Below are 23487 nucleotides of genomic sequence, written 5' to 3' on the forward strand. Positions count from 1 at the left end.
CGGGTGATGACAGGGCAGCGATAAGGAGTCGATCTGTTGGAAGGCGAAACAATGTATCAGCTCCGGCGGTGAAGGTGCTGGCTACTTAGATCGCCTCTCTATGCCCGAGACAGCCGCTGTGGTCTTCCTTTTGAAGGAGGACACCGGATGTTGCCGTCGCCGGGAGCAGGGGTGGCAGCGCTGCACGTGGCGGTACGGGTGATGACAGGGCAGCGATAAGGAGTCGATCTGTTGGAAGGCGAAACAATGTATCAGCTCCGGCGGTGAAGGTGCTGGCTACTTAGATCGCCTCTCTATGCCCGAGACAGCCGCTGTGGTCTTCCTTTTGAAGGAGGACACCGGATGTTGCCGTCGCCGGGAGCAGGGGTGGCAGCGCTGCACGTGGCGGTACGGGTGATGACAGGGCAGCGATAAGGAGTCGATCTGTTGGAAGGCGAAACAATGTATCAGCTCCGGCGGTGAAGGTGCTGGCTACTTAGATCGCCTCTCTATGCCCGAGACAGCCGCTGTGGTCTTCCTTTTGAAGGAGGACACCGGATGTTGCCGTCGCCGGGAGCAGGGGTGGCAGCGCTGCACGTGGCGGTACGGGTGATGACAGGGCAGCGATAAGGAGTCGATCTGTTGGAAGGCGAAACAATGTATCAGCTCCGGCGGTGAAGGTGCTGGCTACTTAGATCGCCTCTCTATGCCCGAGACAGCCGCTGTGGTCTTCCTTTTGAAGGAGGACACCGGATGTTGCCGTCGCCGGGAGCAGGGGTGGCAGCGCTGCACGTGGCGGTACGGGTGATGACAGGGCAGCGATAAGGAGTCGATCTGTTGGAAGGCGAAACAATGTATCAGCTCCGGCGGTGAAGGTGCTGGCTACTTAGATCGCCTCTCTATGCCCGAGACAGCCGCTGTGGTCTTCCTTTTGAAGGAGGACACCGGATGTTGCCGTCGCCGGGAGCAGGGGTGGCAGCGCTGCACGTGGCGGTACGGGTGATGACAGGGCAGCGATAAGGAGTCGATCTGTTGGAAGGCGAAACAATGTATCAGCTCCGGCGGTGAAGGTGCTGGCTACTTAGATCGCCTCTCTATGCCCGAGACAGCCGCTGTGGTCTTCCTTTTGAAGGAGGACACCGGATGTTGCCGTCGCCGGGAGCAGGGGTGGCAGCGCTGCACGTGGCGGTACGGGTGATGACAGGGCAGCGATAAGGAGTCGATCTGTTGGAAGGCGAAACAATGTATCAGCTCCGGCGGTGAAGGTGCTGGCTACTTAGATCGCCTCTCTATGCCCGAGACAGCCGCTGTGGTCTTCCTTTTGAAGGAGGACACCGGATGTTGCCGTCGCCGGGAGCAGGGGTGGCAGCGCTGCACGTGGCGGTACGGGTGATGACAGGGCAGCGATAAGGAGTCGATCTGTTGGAAGGCGAAACAATGTATCAGCTCCGGCGGTGAAGGTGCTGGCTACTTAGATCGCCTCTCTATGCCCGAGACAGCCGCTGTGGTCTTCCTTTTGAAGGAGGACACCGGATGTTGCCGTCGCCGGGAGCAGGGGTGGCAGCGCTGCACGTGGCGGTACGGGTGATGACAGGGCAGCGATAAGGAGTCGATCTGTTGGAAGGCGAAACAATGTATCAGCTCCGGCGGTGAAGGTGCTGGCTACTTAGATCGCCTCTCTATGCCCGAGACAGCCGCTGTGGTCTTCCTTTTGAAGGAGGACACCGGATGTTGCCGTCGCCGGGAGCAGGGGTGGCAGCGCTGCACGTGGCGGTACGGGTGATGACAGGGCAGCGATAAGGAGTCGATCTGTTGGAAGGCGAAACAATGTATCAGCTCCGGCGGTGAAGGTGCTGGCTACTTAGATCGCCTCTCTATGCCCGAGACAGCCGCTGTGGTCTTCCTTTTGAAGGAGGACACCGGATGTTGCCGTCGCCGGGAGCAGGGGTGGCAGCGCTGCACGTGGCGGTACGGGTGATGACAGGGCAGCGATAAGGAGTCGATCTGTTGGAAGGCGAAACAATGTATCAGCTCCGGCGGTGAAGGTGCTGGCTACTTAGATCGCCTCTCTATGCCCGAGACAGCCGCTGTGGTCTTCCTTTTGAAGGAGGACACCGGATGTTGCCGTCGCCGGGAGCAGGGGTGGCAGCGCTGCACGTGGCGGTACGGGTGATGACAGGGCAGCGATAAGGAGTCGATCTGTTGGAAGGCGAAACAATGTATCAGCTCCGGCGGTGAAGGTGCTGGCTACTTAGATCGCCTCTCTATGCCCGAGACAGCCGCTGTGGTCTTCCTTTTGAAGGAGGACACCGGATGTTGCCGTCGCCGGGAGCAGGGGTGGCAGCGCTGCACGTGGCGGTACGGGTGATGACAGGGCAGCGATAAGGAGTCGATCTGTTGGAAGGCGAAACAATGTATCAGCTCCGGCGGTGAAGGTGCTGGCTACTTAGATCGCCTCTCTATGCCCGAGACAGCCGCTGTGGTCTTCCTTTTGAAGGAGGACACCGGATGTTGCCGTCGCCGGGAGCAGGGGTGGCAGCGCTGCACGTGGCGGTACGGGTGATGACAGGGCAGCGATAAGGAGTCGATCTGTTGGAAGGCGAAACAATGTATCAGCTCCGGCGGTGAAGGTGCTGGCTACTTAGATCGCCTCTCTATGCCCGAGACAGCCGCTGTGGTCTTCCTTTTGAAGGAGGACACCGGATGTTGCCGTCGCCGGGAGCAGGGGTGGCAGCGCTGCACGTGGCGGTACGGGTGATGACAGGGCAGCGATAAGGAGTCGATCTGTTGGAAGGCGAAACAATGTATCAGCTCCGGCGGTGAAGGTGCTGGCTACTTAGATCGCCTCTCTATGCCCGAGACAGCCGCTGTGGTCTTCCTTTTGAAGGAGGACACCGGATGTTGCCGTCGCCGGGAGCAGGGGTGGCAGCGCTGCACGTGGCGGTACGGGTGATGACAGGGCAGCGATAAGGAGTCGATCTGTTGGAAGGCGAAACAATGTATCAGCTCCGGCGGTGAAGGTGCTGGCTACTTAGATCGCCTCTCTATGCCCGAGACAGCCGCTGTGGTCTTCCTTTTGAAGGAGGACACCGGATGTTGCCGTCGCCGGGAGCAGGGGTGGCAGCGCTGCACGTGGCGGTACGGGTGATGACAGGGCAGCGATAAGGAGTCGATCTGTTGGAAGGCGAAACAATGTATCAGCTCCGGCGGTGAAGGTGCTGGCTACTTAGATCGCCTCTCTATGCCCGAGACAGCCGCTGTGGTCTTCCTTTTGAAGGAGGACACCGGATGTTGCCGTCGCCGGGAGCAGGGGTGGCAGCGCTGCACGTGGCGGTACGGGTGATGACAGGGCAGCGATAAGGAGTCGATCTGTTGGAAGGCGAAACAATGTATCAGCTCCGGCGGTGAAGGTGCTGGCTACTTAGATCGCCTCTCTATGCCCGAGACAGCCGCTGTGGTCTTCCTTTTGAAGGAGGACACCGGATGTTGCCGTCGCCGGGAGCAGGGGTGGCAGCGCTGCACGTGGCGGTACGGGTGATGACAGGGCAGCGATAAGGAGTCGATCTGTTGGAAGGCGAAACAATGTATCAGCTCCGGCGGTGAAGGTGCTGGCTACTTAGATCGCCTCTCTATGCCCGAGACAGCCGCTGTGGTCTTCCTTTTGAAGGAGGACACCGGATGTTGCCGTCGCCGGGAGCAGGGGTGGCAGCGCTGCACGTGGCGGTACGGGTGATGACAGGGCAGCGATAAGGAGTCGATCTGTTGGAAGGCGAAACAATGTATCAGCTCCGGCGGTGAAGGTGCTGGCTACTTAGATCGCCTCTCTATGCCCGAGACAGCCGCTGTGGTCTTCCTTTTGAAGGAGGACACCGGATGTTGCCGTCGCCGGGAGCAGGGGTGGCAGCGCTGCACGTGGCGGTACGGGTGATGACAGGGCAGCGATAAGGAGTCGATCTGTTGGAAGGCGAAACAATGTATCAGCTCCGGCGGTGAAGGTGCTGGCTACTTAGATCGCCTCTCTATGCCCGAGACAGCCGCTGTGGTCTTCCTTTTGAAGGAGGACACCGGATGTTGCCGTCGCCGGGAGCAGGGGTGGCAGCGCTGCACGTGGCGGTACGGGTGATGACAGGGCAGCGATAAGGAGTCGATCTGTTGGAAGGCGAAACAATGTATCAGCTCCGGCGGTGAAGGTGCTGGCTACTTAGATCGCCTCTCTATGCCCGAGACAGCCGCTGTGGTCTTCCTTTTGAAGGAGGACACCGGATGTTGCCGTCGCCGGGAGCAGGGGTGGCAGCGCTGCACGTGGCGGTACGGGTGATGACAGGGCAGCGATAAGGAGTCGATCTGTTGGAAGGCGAAACAATGTATCAGCTCCGGCGGTGAAGGTGCTGGCTACTTAGATTTCCTCTCTATCTAAGATGACGTGGACATTCCCAGAAGGCCTGTGGGCATGTACACAGGCCTTGTGATGGGTAAACACCGAGGTGTGGGGACAACAAACGGGACAGAGCGCCTTGCCAATAGCGACATCGCTGAATATCACGTCCTGCGGTGCACCTTGACGCATCGTTTAACTACAATACATATTTCCTATTAGGGGAGTTTACTATAAACGAACTTGGGATACGAATATGAGTGGATGGATCACAAAAAGAACTCACATAATAGCCACGGCAGTGGTCGCACCTTCTTCAATTAGGTTGTGTTCAGTAAGGTACTCAACGTTGGGGGACGCTTTGTTGGCATTTTGAGAGGTCATCCAGCTCATGAAGTTAAATCAGGGGTGCAGTTCATTTCCTGTCCTGTTCTCAGCTTATCAATGTTCGTTTACGGACGGTGTTCGCGAGAGCAGTAAGTGACGGACTGACGACAGAAAGAAAAGAAACAAAACAAAACCTTGACGTTTTGCCGTAGCGGGGTCAAATACACAACAAGGAAAACAAAAATGTCTTTGTGTGTGTTCACTTCTCATCTTCTGCTTGGTAATTTCTTGAAATTTAAGTCTGCATTGTTGGCGTAAGTCGTTTACCGGTCTGCTTTGGGCCTCAGTGTGGCAATCTTTACTTCTGCAAAACCACCCCTTTTTGTTTTAGGATTTTTTGGGGGAAACTCTAGGAAACAAAAGGCGCCTTTCAGAAGGCGAGGGGAAAACCTTCATTGTACGAACTTTTGTTTGAAATATAAGGCACAATCGGCAAAAAAGCGATGTTTTCACGAGCCTAATCAAACTCACCGTAGCTAATCGGAGTTAGCAAGAGGATTTGGTTGCTCGAGAGTCGAAAGTATGTTCACGTTTGCTCGTGCCACACCTACGCCACTTCGGACCGAAAAACTCAGAAAATGACGGGATGTCAAAAATGTATTTGAGATAATGAGTACAAGATACTCAGAAATGTAATTAAAATAGAGTATAAAGTACTCTCGAACAAAAGTATTTGCAAGGTACCGAGATACTTCAAAAAGTATTTGAAATACAGCATCTTGAGTAGAGTATTTGAGATAGGCACATGTCTGGGTGAGGGTCGACTGAGAGATGCCGAGGGATATGCTGAGGGTTGCTGACGTAACCACGTTTGCATGGCCATCTCTGCTAGAGGCCGGAACGGTGCGCTCTGTCATGCTGGGCAATACCACCAAAATATTGAAAGCCCATATTTTTACTTCATCCAAACCTGATAAATTCATACTGAAGATGGCACCCATGAAACTCACAGCGCTTGAACGAACTGTTTGAATTAAAATCACGCAGCATGTATGGTATCACGTAGTGGACTCTAACTATCTCAGATATTGTTACACTACATTGTATGGTCTCTTCAAAGAAATTTCACCCGAAAATTATTTTTTATGACGCATGCACTTTGCGTTAGGAGGAAGCAAACGCGGTGTCGGCCGTGAAAAAATTTAGCAGGTTTTAATTACTCCAGTATTAGTAGGTATACACGAGCTTTATTACTCAAAGATTTGTAGCACCCAGGAACGTGGTACGGAAAATAGCCCTTAAGTGTCTCAACTTGTGACCGCCCTTATTCGAGACAAAATTTCTCAAAGCATTTGGTGTTGTCATGATAAACGCACAAATAAACCGAGCATTTCTCGCGGAAAAACTTTGTATACAAGTCTAACTTGCACATGAGGGCATTTTTCGCGGAAAAACTTTGTATACAAGTCTAACTTGCACATGAGGGCATTTTTTGTGCCACTTTGATTGGCTTAGTTTTCTTCATCATTTAGAGGGCAGCTCCCAGATCTTGCCTTTTAAAATGTTGCTGTCTTAATGTTTTCTCTGCTTCATTTCAACCAAAAGTTCAATAGAAGCAAAGAAGTTATAAAAAATGAAAGACATATTTCCTGTAATGCGGAATTAGGGCGCAGCTCTTGAGGAGGAGAAGGGGAGGGTGCGGAGAGGAGGGTATCCTCTCCTTTCCATCCTCTCCTACCCCTTTCCTCCTCACCTCCTCCTCTCCCCTTTCCTCCTTCTCCCCGGTCCTCCATCCTCCTCCCCTCCCTCTCTCCCTCCTTGCGATGTCACTCATGACCCTCGTGACGTCAGTTGTGACCTTTGCAACCTTCGTCGAGACCTTCACGAGTGACCTTCGTAACGTCTCTGGTGACGTCATGAAGGTCACTCGTGAATGCCTCGTGAAAGTCACTGTAAAAATCGTAAGCTTCGTCGTGACCTTCGTGACCTTCACCAGTGACCTTCGTGACGTCACTCGTGACCCTCGTGACTTTCACACATGACGTCACATGTGACGCTGTTATGGAAAACGTCCTATAATGCAACGCGCAGTTACGCTGACGGTGATGGCGACACCGCTAAAGCCGAAAACGGGCGCCTAAGAGCTGCGCTCTAAAAATACTTTAGCCACTGGGGGGCAATTTTTAATCTTAGCGAAAAACAGCACATTACAAATATACTCAGCATATTTTTAGTGTACTATAAACAAGTGGGAGTAATTGAAATACCCCAAAAATATAATATTAATGTAAGCCCCTTAGTCGCAATATATCTTGCAGTATGCTGGAGTATGTGTATATTAATTCCACTTAAAATAAGTGTATATACTTTTAGAGCATTAAACCACATTGGTAAGAATGCATAATATTGGACACATTAGATACATAGAGGAAGTGCCTCAATATTATATTTCAAGCGTGCGGAGCCTCTACTGATCTTGCATTCGAACTGCTACGGATACACGAGGGCAACCTTGGGCGGAAAAATGTCGTTCGAGGTTCAACAGAGCAGGGGGTCTCCAAACCTCGACCAGCTGAGGCTTTCCAAAAGGTCCGCGGCTGCCCTAGCAAAAATAAACGTTTGTAATACAAAAAAAAAAAAAAAAACACGTTGCTACGTGCGCGAACAGAAAGCAGCAACAATAGAACTGTGTTTTTTTTCCTTCTTACTTTGCATTTTTATATTTATAATCCGACCCCTAACACTGCGACCGACCCCCAAGCCGGCAACTCAGCCAAGACGTTTGGAGAACCCCAGACTGACGTGTAGTTCGAGTGTGACACTGCCCGTTTAATGGCCGGTCGGCTCTTCGTCATCAACTGCAGTACGCCCTCCGAAGCTCTGGCGGCCGACTCCGTCCCATATTTGACGTTACAAGTCGTCTGTAACGCATCTAATATGACGTTGAGAATTCGAGACAATTTCACGTCCACATCGCAGGCCGGCTACCCAAGCACGATTGCGAGTGGCAAACGGGCGCGGACCGAAACGGCGCTTGGAGGCCAATGCTGACGTTAAATCTTGAGCATCCTGTCTCGCTGTGGTCGAGGGCGGCGGCCGGCCCACCCACCAAGGCGTCAGCAGCGTAAGTGACAACGGCGAGTGTGTTATATTCTTAACGAGCGTGTTGGCAAAGTATAATACGTAAGAGACAGAATAAAACAAGCAGAGGACGAAACACAGGCGAGTACGTTCTTTTAACTCGCAACAAAGCTTATTCCATAAAATTCCGATGAGCCCTTCGTTTCCCTGCGGATTCTTAGCGAAATGAGAAAAAGGTAGAGCCGAGGGAGAAAGTCAGAAGGAAGGAAGGAAGGTCGAGCGGGAAGGACGGGAAGGAAGGCGGGAAGGAAGGAAAAGGCAGAGCCGAGGGGAAAGTCAGAAGGAAGGAAGGAAGGTCGAGCGGGAAGGACGGGAAGGAAGGCGGGAAGGAGGGAAAAGGCAGAGGCGAGGGGAAAGTCAGAAGGAAGGAAGGAAGGTCGAGCGGGAAGGACGGGAAGGAAGGCGGGAAGGAAGGAAAAGGCAGAGCCGAGGGGAAAGTCAGAAGGAAGGAAGGAAGGTCGAGCGGGAAGGACGGGAAGGAAGGCGGGAAGGAGGGAAAAGGCAGAGCCGAGGGGAAAGTCAGAAGGAAGGAAGGAAGGTCGAGCGGGAAGGACGGGAAGGAAGGCGGGAAGGAAGGAAAAGGCAGAGCCGAGGGGAAAGTCAGAAGGAAGGAAGGAAGGTCGAGCGGGAAGGACGGGAAGGAAGGCGGGAAGGAGGGAAAAGGCAGAGCCGAGGGGAAAGTCAGAAGGAAGGAAGGAAGGTCGAGCGGGAAGGACGGGAAGGAAGGCGGGAAGGAAGGAAAAGGCAGAGCCGAGGGGAAAGTCAGAAGGAAGGAAGGAAGGTCGAGCGGGAAGGACGGGAAGGAAGGCGGGAAGGAAGGAAAAGGCAGAGCCGAGGGGAAAGTCAGAAGGAAGGAAGGAAGGTCGAGCGGGAAGGACGGGAAGGAAGGCGGGAAGGAGGGAAAAGGCAGAGCCGAGGGGAAAGTCAGAAGGAAGGAAGGAAGGTCGAGCGGGAAGGACGGGAAGGAAGGCGGGAAGGAGGGAAAAGGCAGAGGCGAGGGGAAAGTCAGAAGGAAGGAAGGAAGGTCGAGCGGGAAGGACGGGAAGGAAGGCGGGAAGGAAGGAAAAGGCAGAGCCGAGGGGAAAGTCAGAAGGAAGGAAGGAAGGTCGAGCGGGAAGGACGGGAAGGAAGGCGGGAAGGAGGGAAAAGGCAGAGGCGAGGGGAAAGTCAGAAGGAAGGAAGGAAGGTCGAGCGGGAAGGACGGGAAGGAAGGCGGGAAGGAGGGAAAAGGCAGAGCCGAGGGGAAAGTCAGAAGGAAGGAAGGAAGGTCGAGCGGGAAGGACGGGAAGGAAGGCGGGAAGGAGGGAAAAGGCAGAGCCGAGGGGAAAGTCAGAAGGAAGGAAGGAAGGTCGAGCGGGAAGGACGGGAAGGAAGGCGGGAAGGAGGGAAAAGGCAGAGCCGAGGGGAAAGTCAGAAGGAAGGAAGGAAGGTCGAGCGGGAAGGACGGGAAGGAAGGCGGGAAGGAGGGAAAAGGCAGAGGCGAGGGGAAAGTCAGAAGGAAGGAAGGAAGGTCGAGCGGGAAGGACGGGAAGGAAGGCGGGAAGGAAGGAAAAGGCAGAGCCGAGGGGAAAGTCAGAAGGAAGGAAGGAAGGTCGAGCGGGAAGGACGGGAAGGAAGGCGGGAAGGAGGGAAAAGGCAGAGCCGAGGGGAAAGTCAGAAGGAAGGAAGGAAGGTCGAGCGGGAAGGACGGAGGGGAGCGTCGACCCGTTCGGGGACGGGCCGCTCACCAAGGTCGTGAGAGGGCTCGGCACTCACCGGACGGCCGGCATGGCTAACTTTCTGCAACTGCTCATGCAGCTGGTGCCGATACTAGGCGCAGCGAAACTGAACACGCCGCTCTTCGTTCCCGAAGATGACGCCGGACACGACCACGTCATCATCACCAACTGGGATCGGTTGGATTTTCGTCGAGGGTCATCGACGTCACCCGCCGCACTTCTAGAAAAGGAGCGACCGGACCCGACCAACGTCGGGGAGGAAGTGGCCGAGTGGGCTAACGCGTCTCAGCTCGGAGCGTGGAGCGAAAGCTTGCGCTGGGAACCTCCTGGGCTCGATCCCCGCCGCCCCCGCCCGTTTCGATCTGGATGAGTTTCGTACCGGCAAGCGTTCGTGTGATCACTACTGCGTGATGCACGTTAAGAATCCCAGGTTAGCGGTTGTACCGCACTGGACAAATTTCTCATCTACAGCTAAGAGACCGATTACCCGTTGAGGCGCATCTCCATTAAGGCTGTATAAACATAAAGAGCAAGCCAATTTTTCGACCAACGTCAGAGGGCTCGGCGCTCACCGGACGGCCGGCATGGCTAACTTTCTGCAACTGCTCATGCAGGTTGGTTCACAGTACGATCAGTGTAGTTATAGAAGTGACTGCAGATTTCTGGTGACAGTTCCGTGCCCTCAAAAGTGTCGTGCCATATTATCGGAATGTCTTTATGTTGTTGCTGCTTTCTGGGGACATCGAGTCAAACCCAGGTCCAACAGAAATAAAGGCTACTTTGGAGATGATTCTGAATAACCAGAGGAACACGAGTAAACAACTTCAAGAAGTCAAGGCCGGAAAAGACAGTCTTAGACAAGAAATGACAGGCATTAATGCCAAAATTGCTGGGTTTAAAACTGCACCAGCAAATATTGAAAAGGAAATGGCGCAAGTTGCTAGTCTAAAGAAATCTGTTGCGATCTTGGAACGAACCGTAAGGCAGCAAATTGATAGACTTATCGACTTAAAAAACAAAAGCAGAAGAAATAACCTTCTGGTTTTTGATTTACCCGAGAAAGATAATGAAAGCACTGAGGAGCTCAAACAAACAGTAACAAAAGATGTATCCCAGAAAGTTATCGGCGTCACTGTAACTTCAGTTGAACGAATTCACAGACTTGGGTGAAAGCGTGATGAAACAAGTAGGCCAGTAATCATGAAGTTCTTCGACTACAACAAAAAAAATGAAATCCTAAAGAACTGTAAAAAGCTAAAAGGAACGATACTGAACATAAGTAGTGACTATGCAAAAGAAACAATAGAAATCAAAAAGCAACTTTGGAAAAGCGCGGCATCAAACAAAGAAAGGGGTGATAAAGTTTCTCTTGTGCATGATAAGCTCAAGATGAACAAGGAAACATTTGTGTGGGATTCTTAACTTAAGCAGGCGACGTCCTCTGCAGTCTAGGACTGAAATGCATGATTGACTTGTTGCTACAGACCGAAACGATTCTCCCGAACTGAATGTTTTAAACCTAAACGCGCGAAATGTGGTAAATAAAATTGACACTCTGGAATTTTTGTTAATTGCTCAGAGTCCTCACGTGGTGGCGATAACAGAAACATGGCTTTCTTCTGATATTGCGAGCGACTGCATTGTTCCCCCTAATTATAAATTAATAACCAATAGAACCACTAGAGGCGGAGGCGTCGCAATTGCTTTGCGAAATGATATAAACTGTGTAGAACTTGAGTGCTAGTGTAATGAAATTGTCTGGTGCCGAATAGCCTATTGCAATCGTGTGTTTCTTATAGGGGTAGTCTACAGGCCACCAAACGCTCCGATTGACTTCCTAGAATGTCTGAACGATTTTCTCTTTAAACATGTAAAAAGTGACACCAGGGCAATTCTAACTGGAGACATTAATTTACCGCATGTGGATTGGGATCTATTGGTAGCTGGTGTATTGATATTCCCAACGGAGAAAAAATGCTCGAGATTACGTTTAATCACAATCGTACGCAAATAGTCGAAGACTGCACTAGAATCACTGGGCGCGTTAAGTCCGTGCTTCGGAGCGCGAAAGTTTGGCGCTCCCTTCACTAAACGGACAGGAGTGCCACCGGAGACTGACACTCGAGCGCTCTCTTCGTACACCGAGAAATTTTCGGAGCGCAGTGACTTCTTCGCGCTCCGTGACGTCACGTAAAGAAACAAGATGGCTGCGCTGCTGTTGAGACCGTCGAGACGAAAAGGCGTAGCCGGACCGCTGCCCCTTTTCAGCTGATTAGTGCTTAATCCAACGGATAGAAAGGATGTGATTTGAAAGCCAAGACAGCAATTAGCGTTCCGAAAAAGGTTTGTTCGTGCATCTCGCCTGAAAAAGGAATTCATCTATCAAACGGTAGCGTGCCGATTGCACAGCGACAGAAAAGTTATCAAGATGCGGAGACATTTGGACCGCTCTGTCCCTTTTATAATACTTAGCCCAGCGAATAAAGATACTTCGATTTGAAAGCCGAAACATCAGTCAGCGTCGAGGAAAAGTTTTGTTCGTGTGTCTTGCCTGAAACCGAATTGATCTATCGAACGAGCGTGCCGATAGCTTGGCGACAGAAAAGTTGTGATGAAAAGACAGCCAGACCGCTGACCTGTTTAGAATGCTTAGTCCAGCATCAACGAATGAAGATACTTAGATTGGAAAGCCGAAACACCAGTTAGCGTTGCGGGCAAGGTTTGTTCATGTATACCGCTTAAAAACGAATTGACATGCAATCGAACGACGGTCTGCCGGCATCGGCGTCGCTTCCGTCTCGCTGCGAGACAGAACCGACGAAACCAGGGAATCTCTGACAAATTTGAAGATTTCCTGCGTCGACGAGCGGGTTCAAGAATGTTGTTTTTAATTTAAATCGGAACAGCATGCATGGTCAATAAATAGATCGGCCAGGCCACCTTCCACATATGTGCACGAAGCGAGTCTTCAAACCTTTCAGAAATATTAAAACGTTTGTAGAGACTTCCTAACGTCGCCGTCTTATTCGCTTTAGACTCTGTCGCTCATCACGGGCCTAATTAGTTTATCTTCAAAATATTTTCGGCTTCTGCCACCCGCATCCATGGTCGGAAGGAGCTTGTGTGGCCCGTCGTTAGTTTTCGTGGTTTCTGGCCCCGTGCCCTGTTCCAAAACTTACTGGATCTAACTCCAGGGTAAAGGTGGTTATCGAAAACCTACCCGCGTCCAGCGTTTCTCTATTTTTGTTGTCACGTGACATAATCCGCCAGAGTAACTCGGATCCATTCGAGTAGGTTTGGAACGCATCCTCCGAGTGTCGCGCTCCTTTACGATATGCGCCGTTTAGTCGATGCGCTCGGAGTATGAAACTCGGAGCGTCGGAGTAGGAGTAAAGGAGCGCTGACTTAACGCGCCCATTGATGGATCTCAGTCACTATTGGACTTTGTCTTTATTTCAGACAGTATATCTGAGTACGAAGTTTCAGTAAATGAAGGTATCTCAGATCACAAAATGGTTGTGTTCTCAACCCCCTAACCACGCCACGGCCCTAGCCGGGCCTCCATGCCCATTGCTGTCAAAGACTTTGCTCGCGCAGACGATACAAGTATGTTAGATTACTTAGAGACATCGTTGCAAGCATTCGAGCAACTTAGCACTGCTAGTACAGTTGACGACCTCTGGAACTTTTTGAAGACAACTATTTATTTTTGTATAGATCATTATGTACCTAGCAAAATTAAACATGTTCATCGTACAAATCCTTGGATAACACGCGAAATATTTCACTTGAAACGACGAATCAGAAGGCATAGAAAAAATAACAAGCAAAGCGTGAACCCCTTAAAGAGCAGTTTAAAAAAACGACACTTAGCGAAGCCAAGGAAAGCTTTTTTTCAGTAACTCTGCACAATTTTATAAAAACTGCCCCCGAAAAGTTTTGGCGTTTTTTAAAGGGACGAAAGGAGCCGATTGAACAAATTGTTGATGGTGACATAGTTATTACCGACAATGTAGAATTGCCAGGGCACTTTAATCGTTTTTTCCAGTCAGTTTTTTCAGCGCGTGAGTCACATGTCATCCGTGAAGCCTCAAGCGACGATACTGAAATGAGCACACCGGGCGTGATGATAACCCAATCAGGAATATTCGCGAGTTGTTATCTCTCTTGGTGCGAAGAAATCAACGGGACCGGATAAAACACCCAAGGAATTTCTAAAAAAGTATGCTAAGCGGCTATCCCATTATCTTAAAATTATTTTAACACATCATTACAAACGCACTCTTCCACAAGAATGGTTATCTGCCTGTGGTTGTACCAGTATTTAAAGACGGAAGCCGTCGCAGGGTAGATAATTACAGGCCCATTTCTTTGACAAGTGTTTGTTGTAAAGTAATGGAGAATATTATATCAAAACAAATATTCACTTTCCTAGAGGACCGAGGCATGTTCTATCCCCACCAGCACGGCTTTAGATGCGGCCTGTCAACGGTAACCCAACTTGTAGAAACGTTTCATGATTTTTCTTTTGCCGTTAATAATAAGCAACAGGTACATGTTATAGCGTCGATTTTTCAAAGGCGTTTGACCGTATAGCACATGAAAAACTGATATGAAAATTAAAAGCACTAGGTCTAGGTTCTATTGTTACTATTTGGATTGAAGCCTATCTATCAAATCAAAGTCAAAGAGTTGAAATTAATGGAAGTCTATCTGCGCCATTACCTGTGTCCTCAGGAGTCCCTCAGAGCTCAGTCCTGGGTCCATTGTTGTTTTTGATCTATATAAATGATATCGCTACTTATATTCAAGCTCCCACTAAACTGAAGCTCTTTGCAGATGACTGCTTACTTTATGTTATGAAAACAATTCCGTCGATCAATTGAAATTAAACAGGAATTTGGAAATATTAAGGCAGTGGTGTGATGATTGGAAATGCAGATAAATTTTCGTAAGTCGGCATACATGCACATAAGAAACAAGAGGAACGTTTTAAAATTTTCCTACAATATGGGGGATGTGAATTTGAATAATGTGGACAGTTTCAAGTACCTTGGTGTCACGATCTCGGATGACCTACAGTGGCGGGCCCATATTGAAAATGTTTGCTCTTCGGCCTATCGGAGTCTTGGTTTTATACGACGGAAATTAAAAGATGCTACTAGAGACGCAAAGTTGACTGCCTATAAAACGATGGTACGTCCTATTTTGGATTATGCCGGTGTGGTATGGAGTCCCAACTAAAAAGTTGACAAAGAAAAATTAGAAAAGATTCAAAGGTTGGCTGTACGTTTTATTCTATATAGGTATAAAAGAACAGACTCTGTAACTAGAATGTTGCATGAGTGCGGCTTGCTGCCACTAGAAACTAGACGGAAGATTGCGAGGTTAAAGTTGTTTTTTCCTTTTATAACGGACAATTAAAAACTGACCCAGCATTGTATCCGAAAGAAGTGAATAAGCGATCAAGAAGACTAAAACATACAAAAATGGTCCAACCTTATTGTAGTAGAATAGACGTCTTTAAATACTCTTTTTTCGCGCAAACAATTGAAGAATGGAATAGTCTCCCGGAGTGTGTCATACATTTAATAGACGCGTCTCATTTTGAGTCTTCCTTGCAAGAGCTGTTTTCAAAATAAAAGAAATTGTGGTTGATTGTTGTTATTTGAAAATGTAATAGTATTTTGTGTGTCCTTATTGTTGTTAAACGTTAAGATTGTATGTTTTCCCTTTTATTTTTCCCTCTCCTGTATTAGCCAGTATAGATAAATAAATCAATAAATAGTCACCCTGGAAAGCTGTCAAGGGACACTGAAACGTTTTGGAAATCGCATTTCATCCACCGCACGTCGTAAAAGGTACTAAAAGAAAACCAAAAACCAAAATAGAGAGCCCAGAAAATTATTTCGTTATAGTAGTTAAAAAAAAAGCCGACTCTTTTATACCTTCTGTACTTCGAAAGCTTTCTGCCTTTTCACTGCGATGCGTCCGCGGTGCCAAAACACGTCAGCCAAATTCACGTCGCCTATTGCATAAGAACCTACTTCACCAGCACCGCGATCATAGACAATAAATAGTCAAGAATGTTTCTTCAAAGTTTTGTTAAAGCATATTCTGATCCAGATTTTGTTGAAAAATTAGAGATGTGAGGAAAATTTCCGAATTTTTTAATGTTCGCAGCTATGCGCCATCTATCGTGTCCTAAACGAAGCAAGAGAAAGATAAGACTGAGTCTGCAAAACATGGCGTCGGTGGTGATGGTTGACCTAATCGGCGTGGTGGAAGCTCATCGTCCCGCGTACAACGCTATTCTTGACTGAATTCTCGTCGCGTGTCGTGTTGATAACCCAGCTCGTCCTCGAAGGGAAAATCTATCTACTCGTGCGGCGATGTTGTGGCGCCACCCCCAAGAGAGCGGAAACGCTCGTGCCGTCGTTTTTGTTCACTTTGACTACCAGTGGGGGTTTCTTAGCATTTTTCTCCTCGAGCATCGGCCGCATTTCTTATTGTTCGCATTAAATGCGTGCGCTCATATTCAAGGTATTACTGGTGCGTACTGTATTTCGGCCAGTCACTGGCCGAAAGGGACTGTAGTAATATACTTTATATATAATTGATCACACCTTACCAGGAAATTTGGGCGTTGCTCAGAAGACTGTCAAGAATTTCGGGAGGTCAAGTTTGAGAGCTTAACACCAGTAACTGTTACATATTAATGACACGCGAAGCTGGTGTAAAGTTGCTCAATATTGATCTGACTTTTTGGGATCCGTATTTTCCGGGGTATATTCCGCGGACTATACACGTTTAAAAGTTGAAACTTGTGAGGTTCTTTTTCTCTTATGGATGTCGCTCTACTAATAATTGCCACGAGATCAGTATGGTATGTTATGGCACTCCCTGGGTGACGGGCGAAGCGCCAGTCACCCAGGGAGTGACATAACACAACGAGAGGAGAGCGAATGGCTTTACTGTACCTCCCGGTTGCACGTCGTCGAGAGCCGGCAGTCTGGGCCCACCGACCCCTGTTGTGGCTCGTCGATCAGAGCTCACAGTCGGAGTCCGTGTCCAGGCCTGCGGATCCCCTTCCCACGCCAGCGCTTCGTAGGCTGACTGTCCCGGGCTATCACTGCTCGAGTCTCGCTGCAGAATCACACCGAAGTCGTCGTGGCCTAGGCCAGATGTCCAAAGCTCGCCGTTTGCACCGGTCCGGGCTTCGAACCTCGCTGGTGGACCGCTCCGGGGTTCGCCATGGGCCAGGCCAGGCAGCCCGGCCCCGTCGTTCCTGCCCAGGTCCAGCCTCGCTCTGCCAGAACTATCTCGCGCCTGCTCGTGTCTTCTCCGCCGACCGCCCGTCACGTGCCCTAGGCCTCGTCTTTCACCCTCGGCTCCCACAAATTTGAGGCTAGGCGGACTATTTACGCGTGCGGACTATACAGGAATTTTGTTTGTCAAGATCGTCATTTTATCGAGACGTGACAGATTTTGTGAATGAAAGAGTATGTTCATGATGATTGGTGTATACTGCGAGCTTTTTGTGAGCTAAGAAAGGAAACATTTGTTAAGGTGTGCCGTCTATGAGAAGTTTGTAATGTCGACTAAGCACCACGTGCGGACTATGCGCGGCAGGCGGGCTATGCACCGGGTACAGACTATCTAAGCAACGACTTTCACTTTCGTCCCCAAATTTGCCCTTGCGGACTCTACACCGGGTGTGGGCTATAGCCCGTAAAATACGGTACGGCGTCTTACAACGCTGGTTGCGACCACCATTTCAGTCGTCCGCCGGACCACGAATCGGTCCCACCCCTAAAATGCCCTCAGAAAAAAACCTTAAAAAAAAGTTTAGTTGAAGGCACACTTAAGCGATGTTAAGTTGCAATGTTTTCTCACTTTACACAAGCTAACTGGCACTAATGAGAAAGAGAAGCCTTGAGTAGGGAAGCGGATGCGTCAAAATGAAACCAAATAGAAGAAACACGACCAATTTTCAACCTCAATATTTCCATTTGATGCTTGTCAATCTGAACAGCTTGCAAGCACTGCCAATGATCATATTAGATAATGAAAAGAACGCCTGTGCATTAAATTATTCTGTGCACTATTCCAAAATAAAACCAGAAAAAACGTCCGTCAAGAAAAGGTTCACTTTATTCTCAACTACATCAAAGCAGCTTGATTTCTTTTTTTTAATGATACTGTTTATGTTTTTCAATATTGTAACGCAAGTGTTACACCTTGCAGCAATATGAACTGGTAGAGGGCAGTACAAGCTATTATAGAAAAAATGACATAATGGGAGCACGTGGTACATCAACAAGTCAAAAGAAATGTTTGAATGAATGGATGCTTTCCCTTTCTTGAATAAGGTTTAAGGAAAAAAATTAACGCAATTTCTAAAAAGATTAGCGATACCTAAAAATCACTTACCAAAGGTCTCGTTTATTTATCCGAAAATATCCGCATGATAGTTGTCAGTTGAAAACAAATATGCCCGCACGCAAACACCCATACCGCTCTTGCTCAAACATTCCCTTACAAAAAAAAAAAAAGTTGCCCAGTCTATTGAAATCTTTGCGATTTCTTAACGATCCTTGCGACTTTCTTCCCTACCCACTTTCTAACAACGTATTTGTATACATTGTGTGTACACCTTTTTCAGACACGGATCTATACACTGCAGTGGTTAAACTGTTTATCGAAATTGGATTCATTATTACCGCCCGCTTTGCATATACTTTTTATCAATGATATTGTTCAGACTTTCTATAGACTTTGTTGGGGTAAAAGTCTGTACACTGCAGTTCTTACAATGTGTATCAAAATTTAATTGATTTTTATCGCCCGCTATTTATATACTTTTTATCAATGGTTGTCTTCAGAGTTTGTATAGCCATTGTTGATACGAAAGCCTATACACTCCAGTTGTTAAAATATGTATTGAGATTGAATTAATTTTTATAACCCACTTCTTATATACTTTCTATTATTGGTGGTGTTGAGACTTTGTATAGCCTTTGTTGAGACAAAAGCCTGTACACTGCAGTTGTGCCTTTATGTGTCAAATTTAGATTAATGTTTTATTCCTCACTCTTATATACTTTTTATTAAGATCAGTGGTCTATAAAGCTAAATAACTTGACATATCTGTAATGTATAAAGAAGTCAGCTTCTTTTCACTTTCTACGAACAAAGAAATTATAAATACACAATGGGCAGAACTATGTTCTTTTTAGCCAAATGAACAAGATTGAAGCTTACATTGAGACCATGTAGAACCACTCTACTGTGTAAAGAGCATCGTCCAAACGATGGGGCCGGAAAGCCTGTTTTGGGCAAGACCAGGGTGGACGCTGTTATGGAAGTGCAATCATTCTATTCTTTTGGCCATTATAGATTGTTTTCTTTTTTTCTTAATATTTTGAGATTTTTGTCTTTTCCGTGTTCCGAAATATGTGCCCCCGAATTTTCTACTTAATCTCACTTTTTTGTTTCTGCTCACCTCCTGTAAACCTTCGCTACAGTAGTCGGATAAAAGTGCAAAATTCGGAGAGCAATATCGCGGAACACCACGCTGGTTATTCGAATTACACAAAATGAAAGTCTTGGCATACGACCGCCTCAAAGTTTGCAATAAAAACATATATCCTAACTATAGTAATTAAAAAGTTAAATACCGAAGTTTAGTTGATTCGTCCGATAATAGTGATGGTTATATTCCCACCAAGTGTCCGTCAAGCCAGATAAACACGCATCGAAAACCGCATTCATATTACTTTCCCCCCCTTTATTTAAAAACTTCGCGCAGCTAAAAAAATCAACAATAAAAAACACTGTGTTGTAACGTTTACTACAAGAATCCCAGATTCGGGACGAACTTCCTCGTGGAGACAAGAGCGTCCTTTCATACGGTGACTTCTACAGCGCCGTGCGTGACCGTCCCGGATTGGAACCGGTTTGGAGGAACAAATGGGCGCATCTTCCCCCGTTGCCTCTGGCGGTTGGGGTCCTCCTCTCTTTCGAAGAGGGAGGTGAGGAAAAGAAGTACAATGAGACGACGGCCAGAACGCGAACGCAAGCGAGTCTCTGCGCACGACATTTTGACTATTGAACGAAAGCTGTTCGCAGCGGAGTTAAAAAAAGTGTTGTTGTTGTACTCAAGTAGCGCCTCATCTGCCAGCAAGAGAAAACAGCTGTAACAGAAAAATTGATGCTGGAAACCCGAGATTACAGCACTATGAACACTTGGAACACCGAAAGAAAAGTGAGTGATTCTTCCTTCTACTAGAACGACTGCACGGAAGTTCACAAGAAAAAGCGCCAGGCGGTTCGGTCACAAGTGACGCGGCTAGAGAACGACGTTGAGGCGTTGCTGCAGTCTGCGCAACCCAACAGCGAGAACCTAAAGCTACTCATCGCACGATTGATCCTGAAGCAGGGTGAACGTAGCATCGCCGACGCCGCCATCGAACCACTCATTTCGGAGTAAGACGAAGACCTCGACTTCACTCACGTCCTCGAATATGCGGACAAGATCGTGACACTACATGACGAAGATGAAAAGCCAGCTAAGATGCAGTGCGGAACGCGACAATCCAGCCAACGAGAGTAACCTGATTGGAAGCACTAACAGATCGGCAACGCTGCAGCGAAGTCGAGAATCAAACTCCCAAAATTTGAACTTCTGAAATGCAACGGTCAACGGAAGAAATGGCAGTCCTTTTGGAGAACAGTTCGAGAACGCCACCCATCTGAACTCAGACCTATCGCCGGCGGAAAGGTTCAACTACCTGCGATCAGCGCTGAGTGGCGATGGAGCAGCTGCCATTGCCGGCTTAACAGCCCACCACACAGTGGTACTCCGACGCCGTGGACCTCCTGCGGAAGACGTTCGGAAGCCAGGAAGCACTCATCCAAGTCGACATGGAGGGCCTAATGGGTATTCCTCATGTGCCGTCGTCACGGAACCCTAAAGGCCTCAGACGTTAATATGACAACCTATACGCTCCCGAGGACTCAAGGAGTTAGGGGTGAGCGAGGACTCCTTCTGTGCAATGCTCTGCCCGGTTTTACGTTGTGCTCTCCCAGATGACATGCTTCTGGAGTACAACCTGAAGATGGCTGCGGTGGACACAGAGGACGACATTAGCCGGGGCCGGCCGCTTTGGATACAAACTATATAGGATTAAATGTCTGAAATTTCCAGAATAAAAGTCTACATGAGTTTTAGCAAACCTTTTCTATTTACAATGTATCCACCTTTTTATCGCGTTTCTTGAGCTAATTGGCCGACCACTCGGGATCAAAAAGCTGTAGACTGAAGTGTCTGAACTTTGAATAGAAGATCTACAGACATTATAGCAGTATTTGCTATCCACAATGTATCTCCATTTTGAACGACTTTCTTTACTTAATTGGCGCGTCAGTTTCAATACAAAAGGTATTCAAATACCTTTTGTACCTTCATACCTTCGAATACCTTCAAATACCACAGGGGCACGATATACTAACAATATTTAAAGAAAAATCTATAGGTCGTTTTTATTACACAAATCTCATCTTGGGGGGAAGGAATTTTATTTTTGGCATATCTAAAATCTTTTCTCGTTGATATTTATGACATATTCGAATACCTTAATGCGTATTTCCAATGTGGGCAAAATAATACAGAATGAGTACAAAATTAATATTCATATTCAATATATTTCAGCTCTGTTTCAAGTACAGCCTCCTTTTGCTAAGGGAGTGTTGAGCGTTCTGAACACAAGACTGGAATTATCGCCGATATGACCGTGTGTTCGCGTATCAGTGGTGTAACAGCAAGATGAGATTACGTAAACTGTCGGGCATGGATGCCGCTGGTCGGGCCGTGATCCGAGGGGGCGGGGTGCCCCAGATTGACCTTCCGCTTTACATGAAAGAGTTAAAGACCCCTTGAGGTAATTAGGTGCAATCGTGCCACGAGCGGACAGTCATGTTGGAACGCTGGTCTGAACCTTAAGCTCCTATTGTAGAGTGGTCAATGTGACTGTCGGTTGTCTCCTCCCTGAGAGCGATAGCGCTCTGGGGAAAGGACTGAACAGTAGAAAAATTTGACGGAAAGCACGTATATTTACAGCTTGAATTTTGAGCATTAAGAAAGAATGGTAGGTAAAATCGAAAAAAATAAAGCTATCCTTTATTTTGTTGTTTAAATATACTACGGTTCCTGGAGATATTGCCCTCCAAGTGGCGCGCTGGGATGAGCGCTAGAAGTTTTCGAACTCACCACGGCTTAGCTCCGTACACTTAACACCTGCCGCAAGTCGCGGCTTTGACTGCATTCAAGTTGATCAAAAAGCGATTTCTCTGCCCGTGAAGCATCTCTTCCAGCTGAGTGAATATCCGCTCTACAGAAATCCATTACAGGCGACAATTGCAGCCGTGCGCGAACAGCACAAATATAAAAATGAACACTACAATAGAAATATTGGCTACGACGTGCCGTGCGGGGAAGCAAACGCATGGCTTGGAATTGCATCGGAGCTGCTTGAGTTACTGGCTATCAAGTAACTGCGACTTAATCGAGAATTTACTTTTTACTAAGAGATTCATCCCCTGAGCCATTCCAAATACTCTCAGAGGTATGACATTGCTGGAAAGAAATTAACATGCTGGGAATATTTTGTTTTCCTTAGGCAGTCACCGAGAAATTTCGCACGCTCAAAATGACCAGTATAAAAGACGGAAACACAGAGCTCTGTGTTTCCGTCTTTAATGTTCAGCTGCTGCTTCTAGTAGGCGTAATGTGTCTATATGTGTGTGCTATAAAGGTTGCCGAATATCCCGAAGCGCAATGGTGGCATGAGGAAATAAATTAAAGTATTTTCTTTGTATACCATGAATTGAGCGGTACCTAGCGCCACCTAGCCTAGCTACTTGAATTACTCTGCTTGACCCTACCATCTGGTGGCCATCGATTTAAACTTTTCTCACGCGACGTGATAACAGCGGCTTCGAGTTTGTTCTTTTGAGAGCGGCTTTTGGTTTCGCAGATTGGTTAGCCATTCTTTTTTTGATGTGCGGTTGACGAAGGAATTGTGACTCGAGGAACAGCAAATGTAAGACGGAAAGTGCGCGAACTGGGTATCGGTTGTTTCCGCTTAACATCGCAGTGCTGACGAAAAGAAGATTGAGTAACTGCTTTTTAAACGCAAGTTTCTTTACCTGTGAGGGGAATCTGGCTTCGGAAATAAACACAGTTCAAGAAAAGCTCGTGTTACGCTTGTATTTGCTGCGCCTCTTGTCCCGTACAAGAAACGTAGCGTCCTCGTTACGCCTTATTGAGCTCGATTTGCTTGATTTGGGGCCGCCATATTGAATTCGGTAGCAGTGCACCACGAGCGCACAGCTAACTACCACCGCCTTCATTTGCAGAATTTCCGGACCAACAACACAAGTCATTGCGCACTGCCTCGGTGCATCAAGATCAGGGACCACAGCGCCTTCAACGTCAGCGACAGGAACGGCGGGACGAATTTGCGTCAGTTCGGCAGCAGTGCACCACGAGCGCACATCTAACTACCACCGCCTTCATTTGCAGGTGAGAATTCATGAAAGTTAGTCCCAAAAATTTCGCACAATTTTTTCTTTGAGAGCACTGCTGCCGAACACAGCAAAGTTTACCGTTTGTTGGTGTAGTGTTCGTGCGAGTGGACGAACAAGATTGACGAGAGCAGCTCGGCGAGTGGCGAGGTGGAATGACTTTATTCCATGACGGAGCGAGCGAGAAGGAGCACGGCCGGCAGGCATGCGTAACTTATAGCATGTCATCAGAGAGGGGAAGGGTAGGCAGAGGAGGAGCGATCAGAAGAAAAAGGGGGCGTGTCATACGTGCTTAAACGCGCGTAATACAACGTAACACTCCTCGGGCCTAAATAAGTTTGTTCTACACTCAACAATAGG

The 23487-nt window shown here is 48.2% G+C and overlaps 1 pseudogene; it reads left to right on the forward strand.

The window, feature by feature from the left end:
• The first annotated feature begins 10101 nt into the window (after nt 1-10101).
• On the forward strand, nt 10102-10996 carry LOC115309855 (annotated as a pseudogene).
• Nucleotides 10997-23487: the final 12491 nt, after the last annotated feature.

This window comes from Ixodes scapularis, unplaced genomic scaffold (assembly GCF_016920785.2).
Source record: "Ixodes scapularis isolate PalLabHiFi unplaced genomic scaffold, ASM1692078v2 PGA_scaffold8__174_contigs__length_109621045, whole genome shotgun sequence".
Lineage (NCBI taxonomy): Eukaryota > Metazoa > Arthropoda > Arachnida > Ixodida > Ixodidae > Ixodes > Ixodes scapularis.